Source organism: Rhea americana, unplaced genomic scaffold (genome assembly GCF_003343005.1).
Source record: "Rhea americana isolate MKP2758 unplaced genomic scaffold, rheAme1 scaffold_34, whole genome shotgun sequence".
In the NCBI taxonomy this organism is placed as follows: Eukaryota; Metazoa; Chordata; class Aves; order Rheiformes; family Rheidae; genus Rhea; species Rhea americana.
In genome coordinates this window covers 1,581,046-1,590,550 of record NW_028186468.1, presented here as the reverse complement: position 1 = coordinate 1,590,550, position 9,505 = coordinate 1,581,046, and positions in this window count along the sequence as shown.

Below are 9,505 nucleotides of genomic sequence, written 5' to 3'. Positions count from 1 at the left end.
GCGGCCTCTCGTACAGCAGCGGGCCTCGCGCGCGCGAGCGGCGTGCTGCCGGCGCAGAGCAGCCCGGGGCTCCTTCGGGCGCTCACGCGGGGAGTGGGCCCTGTGCCTCGTCAGCCCGTTCAACGTGTGAATCACCGCGCCGCGTCCCGAAGGCCCACGGGCCGCCGGCTGCGCACCGCGCGGCCGTGAGCCTCCCCTGCTCCGCGGGCTTTTCTTACTAAACCGTCGGAGGGGACTGCTGTTTCCCAGAGAGCCCACCGCCGTATCCCCACTCCTCAGATTATTCTGGAGTACACCAGTTTCAGGACTTCCTACAAAACAGCTTTCAACAAAGGAAACGGGGACCGACGCGTGTTGAAGCACACGGGAAGGGCGCAGCCGCCTCCGAAGCGAAATCTCCTCACAGCTCCCCCTGCACTGCACTTAGGTTCACACTGTGGAGGGTCTCTCAAATAACGCGAAACAGATTCYCTTCTCACGACAGGGAACGGAAGCATGTAACCTAGGAGCGCACCATACGCTCTGCAGCTGCCAATGGACACGGTGTCCACAGCGCAGCTATTGCTAGTCTGTATTAAGGCCCCGAAGCACAGATAACGTGGACATCGGCTACTCTGCAACAGTTTCACTTTGCCAGTTTGTTCCTATTGCACCACACTTCGTGCTGATGTAGACATAGCCAGAGTTTGTCAAGTGATTTCTGCATTCATCCATGGTTTCGGATGAAGGCATCAAGCGATGTAGAAATACACCATCTCAGGCACCAATGACTTAATTCTTTCTCTGAACACATCTAGTTTCTATCTGCCAGCCACCAAAACTCATTATGTGTTTGTTTACTCTTCTAAAAATATTTGCTTACTCTTCATTATCATGACTCTTCTCCACATCTGGGTTCCCAAAGGCCATAAATCACATTTTTAGTTCCCTCCCAGAGAAACTTCAGTAGAATGACTCCCTCTTGTCTCCTACCGGACAGAGGGTTTCTAAAAAGCGTGCGTCTCGCYTGGATACACCTTTTTGTGAATCCTGTCATCAACATGAAAGTRCAAACCTCTCAGCTAAGGAATATTTGAGTATCCATCTCACCAATGGCAGCTATCACCTCTCCGTTCCTACTTGGTATTTATCTCATTATACATCCAGGGACCACATTACTCTCCAAAACTGGCTTTATCCAGCAGATTGGGAAAGACAGGAGATGTAGACTCAACGCAATTACTTAGAAAAACGTRTATGACATAGGGAGAAAGGAGCTGTAAATGGAGCAAACAAAACCTGTCATGATGATGCTGTACTATCTTGCAGAGGGCAGTTAAGAAAATTGGCTCCTGTGGATCAGGGTGGGCTGGACCCGCTAGCAACTACGTATGCATATTTAACTATACTGGAGACATGTCACTAATTCTTTTTAGMTGCACACAGGGMACATACTTGAAACCTATTTCACTACAGGAAGCTGCTCTCATTAAGTGCATTGTAAAATAAATAARTAAATAAAGAGAYTGAAGAGCAGATTCTGGCTTCCTGATGCTGCACTGCATGTGTATCAGAATCACAGAATCATTGACACTGGAAGGGACCCCTGGAGACCACCTAGTCCAACCCGTCCGGGCAGAGAAGGCTCATCTAGAGCAGGGTGCCTCAGGGTCATGTCCAGTTGGGTTTGCTTTTCCCAGTAACATTGTTATTGAATTATCATTCTTATATATGCGTATTAGCTATAATCGCTTTGATTTATGATGCATGCACATCACTGTACTGAATCAAGTCTGTCCTCTCTGAGAGCCATCCCAAGTGTATCATTTTTATACAAGTCTAGCCTTCTGCTGTACTGTAACTGCATCTGCTTACACTTGCTTGGAATCTCAAGAGAAAAAAAACAAAGAAATGTTTTGCAAAGAAGCACTTTAAAATGTCTAGTGTACATTGCAATTAAAAAAAATATGAGCTATTGAATCCCTGGAGCAGACATAGTTACTTATGTCTTTTCAGCTCTCTCTCTAGGGGAAATTGAATGGAATAATTTCCACTTTGCATTTTTAACTGTTTTTCACTTATCTCACAAAGAGATAAGTCCTGACAGCATTCGCCAGGGAGCAACAAGAGGRCAGCTGTTCCATACGGAAGAACGAGCAAGAGCCATGCGTGACTCCAGCAGAGGCAAAGCCCTCCCTGCCAGGGTGCAGTCCCATAGCGCTGAGGCAGGGAGGGCAGGCAACAGCCCTGACAAGGCTCAGGCAGCCTGGACAAGGCAACGAGATGATCAGGGCCAAGGTCCATCCAGAGGCCCCAGGGAGGAATGGCTGGAGATGGCACTAGATGGCCGGGATGCAGGTCCTGAGTTCATCCAGGAGACATGGCTGGAGACAAGCTGCCTGCAACACAGCTCCAGGCTCCATTCAGGAAAACCAGTCAGAAAGGTGGGACAGCAGGGGGGACAGGACTGGGCACAGTGGCACCTGCCACAGCTCTCGCCAGGTCTGGGTGCCCAGACCTAAGTTTGAATGGAGCACCCAGGTAACTGAGCAGAGGGTACACGGGTGAGGGTCCCCAGTGTGGCTGGTCAGGGCCATTAAAGCCTTTTGGTGAACTCTTGGCCTTGACAGCAATATCAGTGGGCCTACACTCTTGTAGAAACATATGGGACGTTTCTGGATGCATGTCAGTTGGGATATTCTTGCCATACCTTGAAAAAATAAGTAACTGGGAACTAAGTTCCTCTGAGATTAAATGACAACTAGAATTGGAAAAAAAGTACTGGATGAGGAAGAGTCTAGAATAAGATATAATAGGCTTACAACAGATGAACTGGTTTGTTTAGTACAACTTTATCTGTTTTTTATGCCATTTTTTTCCTGTTCTATGTTATTATATAGGTACATTTTTATCTCAAGAAGTAATACATTATACCATGCACAAAAACAAACATTTCAAAGGTAAAAGCCACAAAAGAGCCAAAGGCAAGACAAATTTATTTAGCCAGTACATAAACAGACTGATGTCACAAATGAGCTGTACYGGTAGAGTTCTGGATAAGAGTTCACAAAGAACCAGCCTAAACCATGCTTTGGTCACATTCATTATAGTAATTCTTCAACTTAGGAAGAGAGAAGCAAGGAAGTCATGAATGTAATGAGTTCCATGAAATGCAGGTCTTCTGAACAATGAGATACCTACACAGGAAGACAAAATTTATAGGAAATCCTCTGTATACAAAAATAGAAAAATAAACCCTCAGCAAAACGTCTACTGCAAAACAGAAAAATGATATATATACACACATATATGCATGTGCCTATGTGTGTGTGTGTGTGTGTATGTGTGTGCGCATACATATATGAGAGAGTTTTTTGGGGAAAAAGATTTCAAAAAACTGAAATAAAACTAGAACGCCAGCCTAAAAATAGCAGCTGTATCTGTATACCATATTATTACTTTGTTGGTTTTGGAGGTTGTTCTCCTTGTTTTGTTGTATGAACGGGCAAAGCCCCCTTTTAGTTCATGCCCAGAACATTAGAATTGACATTTCCATAGCACTAGAGTGTCAGTTTGAATTCTAGAAAATATGGAGATAGAGGAATCTTATTAAAATAGTATTCAGTTCAAGTAAAGAGAAGAGAACCTGGCCGTAACTGATTCAGCTTGCTTACGTCAGGCTGATAGAACGTTTTTTCCTCAAATGACAAGGTACCTATATAATGACATAGGACTGAAAAAAAACAGCATAAAAACAACAGCCAGATTAAACTATARTAACTAAAGACAGTTCATTTGTCAGAAGTTCTGTTTCCTACTCCGAACTACCTTTTTTCTTTTTAACATGGTGCATTTTCCCCCCTTCCTCCTCCATGTTGTACTTAAAGAAATTTGAATTTTCAGCAACGTGAAGCAAATAGATCATTGGAGAAGTAARCTTACTACTTGCTTCATATGAACAATCAGCATGAAGCTTTTCAAATTTGAGTGATTTATACAAAACCACAAACATAAGGATATTCTGCTGTTTGTTTTTGTCAATGTAGTACAAACAAGTCAAGCACGTTAATTTTATTGACTTTTCCCAGTCACTGCTCCTCGGTGCACTTTTTCTGAGGGTCAGTTCATGGCATCACACAAAAAAGATAAAGGGTTACATTCTTTAGTGCTAAAATCTACTTGAGAACAGACTCTACAAAGTATAAAGCTACATCATAGACATAGGTAAATTGATAATGTTCAGCATGCTTAGCTGAACATCCAGTAAAATATTATACAGAGCAAGAAGGTTCAGAAGTTTATTATGTTTAAACATTTATTATGTTTAAACTCCAGCGGAGTAATGAAGTATCTATGGCAAGAAATGAAATACATTCCAACTGAAGATCAGGTATCCTGAGTACAGCTGTTTTATTTGGTACAGCTTACAGCTCACGAGAATATCAACACAAGAACTAACAGCAAAAACTAACAGCAGTACCCAAAATRCTACAAAATATTGGGAGCACTTGCAAGAAATGACCTCCAAAATGCACGGCATGTTTTCACATTCTTCACGTATCTGAAACTCCACTCAGCAATGAGTACTGGTGCACAAGTACAAGTTCAGGCCCAGGAGCCAGCCTCATGTCATGGTAAGAACTATCTGCTTCTAAAGGATTTCTAAAGCTAAGTATTCTCACTTCCCCAAACCTGCTGGCCAAACAGTGCAGTCCACCAACTGTAAGGATTCATTTAGACTTCTTCAATTCAATGTTAGTGCCTACAGGGGCCAAAAAGAAAATTGAGAAAGAACTGATGAGACTATAGCTCTTTCTAAAAGAAAAGCAGCTTATATAGTGATCTTCATGTTTTTAGTTTTATGTTAGTGCCTGACATTAAAAGAAGTTTCAGCAAACCTCCATTCTTAAAAAACATTTGTGCATACTTGAACACGTATAAATTGTCACTACCATTTTCAAGTAACATACATGTCACAGTCATTAAATAATGCATGCAAACAAAACTGAAGTTTTGAAAGTATGACCTTGTATCTCACGTGCATATGTCCATAAGCCAAAGGAAGGGAGCCTGCAAATGCCAGYGTGAGATGACCAGACAGCAGGCCTTGAAGATTAGTGCTGCATTGTTTCACCAGAGACAAGACTTACAGGAGCCACCTCTATAAGCCAGCAAGTATAAAAGGACACTGAATTTTATCATTTTGCCCCATTTGCTACAAAAACATTCTCAGTTGCTACACCTCAGCTGGCACAGCTCCACACACGAGCAAGCACACACTTCCGAAAAGTTCCTTCCAGTTCTCGTGTGAAGTAAGCCAGCCACGCCAAGCTCTCCCACAACATACTGCGGAAAGACTGGCTGCCCTGTCCCAGCACTTGAGGAATGCACTAAGCACAACATGCTCACATCAGCAGTTACAGTAACTCAGATTTTAGCTTATATTCCTTCTTTGCTAGAGAACTGAAGTCACACACTTCCTAACACTTCACTACAAGTTTATGTTTAGAAAGAATGAGTTATAGCCAACACACAGGTTAATGCTGGAGGAAGATAAGCCTTGGGAATATTTTTAACAAAAGGTTTGTGAATGTGGATAAGATCAGCATGGCCAAAATATGTACTGTTGTGGAATACTTTCATTGGGTRTCACTAAGCTACTTCTTCATTTTGGACAGAAGGCCAAATATCCAATATCCAGGGATTAAAAGAACATCTTGTCAAGGCCCTTCATCATAAATTACCTGTAGGGATTGCCTCTTGAAATGGGTGGAAACAAATCGACCCTCCTCGGTCTTTTGGTATGATTCACTGAGGTACACTGCAAAGTAAAACAAATAGATCTAGCTTTTGAATAACAGTTCTCTTGTCAAGCCCCACACTGAAAGAAGTTTAAACCAAATCAGAAGCAGCACTGGTTTAACATTAATCCACTTGTCTTCAAGTACCACCATATTGCAATGGTACCATATCAATAGCTTATTTTAAACTGGTCAACAGATTATAACTCCTACCCATGCAGTATTCATTTACGTTAGTTTTCTATAATGCTCATCATGTCTCCCTGTTTTCTTTTCTCTCATTCCTAAACTTATTTCCCTACCTCTCTTGACCCACATATCCCTTACAGTCACCTGATGACAAGGAAATAACCAGCTCTCAAAACTACTGGTTTTGTCATTTATTTGGCTCATATTAAACTACAAGAAAAGGCATTTACTTGGTTATTTTCCTTTTTTCTTTTATTTCTTAGCAACCATTTGTTTCATCTCTGCTCTGTTTTCTGCACAGCGATCTTTTGTTCTTCTTGATTAGTTTGTACAGCATCACTCAAAATGCTAACTGGGTTTTCTCTATACTAACAAATTATCAAATATGATAATAAAGTCTTGCTTTTTATTGTAAGAATCAGTAATGGTGATGGCTCTTGCCTCTATCAAACTTCACGATCTCCATTAGGAAGCAGAATTCTAGAAGCCCAAGATGCCACCATACAACCTCGTAAAATCATTGATTTTTAATGGCTATAACCTGTTCACAGAACTACATAGTACCTTTGAAAATAAATGACCAGCCAGAAGCTGAGTCACTATTTAGATACATTTTTCACAWGGCAAATTCAGCATATATATAATCTCTCTGGGTGAAGAAAGAAACAGAGTTAGGGGATAAGAAATTAAGAGACCAGTAAGGTGGGTGAAGGATGCAATGGCTTTCAGTTCAGATTAAAAGTTTAAAGTGAAAATTATTTAAGTTTAAACTTGATTAAGCCAAATGTAAGTTTAAGATTAGCTAAATAAAAGCAGTATTTTACTTCAAGATTTATAGACATTTTACAATTTCTCTTCCTATTTGACATCTCCATTCATGATTTGTTATTTTATGTAATCAATATTGTAAGGATGATTAGAGAGAACTCATAAGACCGATTCATTTTAAATAATGATTTTAATCTATGCTTCCTGCAAGACCAGCCAACACTGCCTGAAGTATCTGGTCATGGTAACAGTCCTTCTGGATGTGGACACCTCTGAGGTGGCATTTTGAAAGCCAGCAGACAAGTGCTCTTACCAGAGATGACAACAAATAAAGAACAGGGTTCCTGTCAGTCACAAGCACTTTTTGTACTCTAAAACAGATTGCTCTGCCAGGGCACTTCAGTGCCCTAGTGGGCTCTGTTTGCTTCTCTACCGAGAGGTCAGTATTTGCTCTTGCTTGCTGGCACACACTGCTTTTGTGTAAAAAGGGCAACAGGTGGCAATGTTCGCCCCAAGGTCATGGAGAAATACAGTCCATTTGCCTGGTCACGTAGGTGATGAGTGAACATAAAGCTGAATTCACACTCCTCCCTCACCTGTGTGGCAGTAGGTACTGCTGTAAAGCTGCAGGTTCCATTACAAGAGGATTTGCTGACTGAACTTCAAAACCACATGTTTTGGGTAGATATTTTTCTCTACTTCTATTTGCCCAGAAGTGACTGTGGAGAATAAGAACCAAAGGGACTAGTGTGGAGAGCTAGAAAAAAAATACCATGACTAAAATAGATTTGCAGCTGAAATTACTTGGGATTTGAAATACTTTATTTGGCACAAATCACTGAAGAACACAGCAAAAATTAGTTTGGCTTGACTGAGTTATGGCAAACTGAAAATTATCTAATAAGCACAGTCAGTAAGTTTCTGCTTACTTGTTTTGGGGTTTAGGTCATTAACTGCATACCTATAAGGTTAACTGCATCTTGCCTAACTGCTTTTTTAATAAGAGAAAGATGTGTAATGAATAGTTCCCAGTATGTCTTCCTCTTAACCCCTAAACTCTTCAGTTGTTTAGGAAATCTCAGATGTGGTAAAAGGATCTGCATCCTTTTACTTCTCCTCCTGGTTTTGCCACGAAAGAAAATGGCAAATGTGCATCTTGCCTAAACTCTCTCACATTTTTAGAGAGCCCATGCAAAATTCCCTCTGCTTTCTTCCCAGAAAAGTACATAGCAACTTAACAGGCAATACAATACAGAGGTAACCTTTAGTTAACAGTTTAGAGATTAGCTGTTAACAAAATGGCTACAGGAAAACAATCCAAGAGCTAGCAACTTCTCCAGAAAGTAGGATAGCATTTTTCTCCTCATAGCTACTGCTCTGTAATTTTCTCATTATATTAAATTCTCTGCAATGGCACAGTTCCACTCTGCCTTCAGCTGGCATATTATGTTTGCAGATCTGGCTTCAGCACACTCTTGCAGGTAAGCATACATAGTCTACACTTTCTACACACCCTTTGAACAGGAGCAGAAAAAAAAGCGATGTTACCAGGCACATTCTGCGGCAAGTCCTCTTACCACGCCCAAGCTCATCACGAATCGTCAGTGATAACTGCTAAAGCCAAATGGCGTGTTTTAGCTTTCTGAAACAGGACTTAGTATGCTCAGTGTTCTCTTTTTCTATTAAAAGGCTTGTAAAACGTCGCTTCTCAATTATATCCACTCCACTAAGCACAGGAAAAAAAAAAAAAAAAAAAAAAATCAAACCCCAGGCTATAAACCCTGGAGCAGTCACAAACTATACTGAGTTATCAGAGATCTTGCTTTCACAGGGATGCAAGGATCTCTATCACATTGCCAGAAAGTGGTGGAGGACACGGTTTGCCCCACACAGAAAGAGTTCTTCCTGTCACAAGAATTCAGCCCACTCTTGCATAGAATGCAAAAAAAATTTGACAGCATCCAGCAACACTATACAGTCATTTAGAATATGAAGTAAAAACTACATCTTCCTGAACTTCAGGAAAAGCTACCCAGACAAAACTTGACAACAAATGCTCCCTGAAATTTGTTATCATCTATTATAGCATTGGATCACTAACTACAAAGAAATTTCTCATGAATTAATTTTTAAGGAATTATTAATTATGGAAACACAAAGAAGAAAGGAATTAGGTGATCATCTTCAACCTTTTCCAACAAACCCAGCACAGTCCATTTCCAGCAATGATCTTCTCATTGTCATTATAGTAACSAATCAATTTTTAACATTCCTTTAGTGTGATAATGTATGCATATGCACAATGGTGTTAGCCAACAGTCTTATCCAACTCCTACTAGAATTGATGAAAATCTTTCCACTAACTTCAACAGAATTTAGATTTGGGTATAAATAATTCACAATGGGTGTAGCGTGCTACCTAAATCTATTGCTACTTAGTGAGGTTTCACGTATAGTAAGATGGCACTGGTTTTCCACATTCTTAGTTATATYACGGTTTGTGCTACCTGATTTTAACCTCACACAGAACTTAAGAGTCCAAACATGTTTTAAAGAGCAAGTTCTCCAGTAAGTAACAGATTTCCTTCAGYATCCAGAAAGGATTTACACAGAGTTTTATAGTATCACCGCAAATTGGTTTGACCCAGGTTTCTCTGACAACCTAACTTCAAGTATCCAAACTGTCTGTGACAGTGAAATAAAAAATATTTCCCCAAAAATTGTTACTGAACTTTTCCGCTAACACAGTCAGTATAGATGTTTCTCCC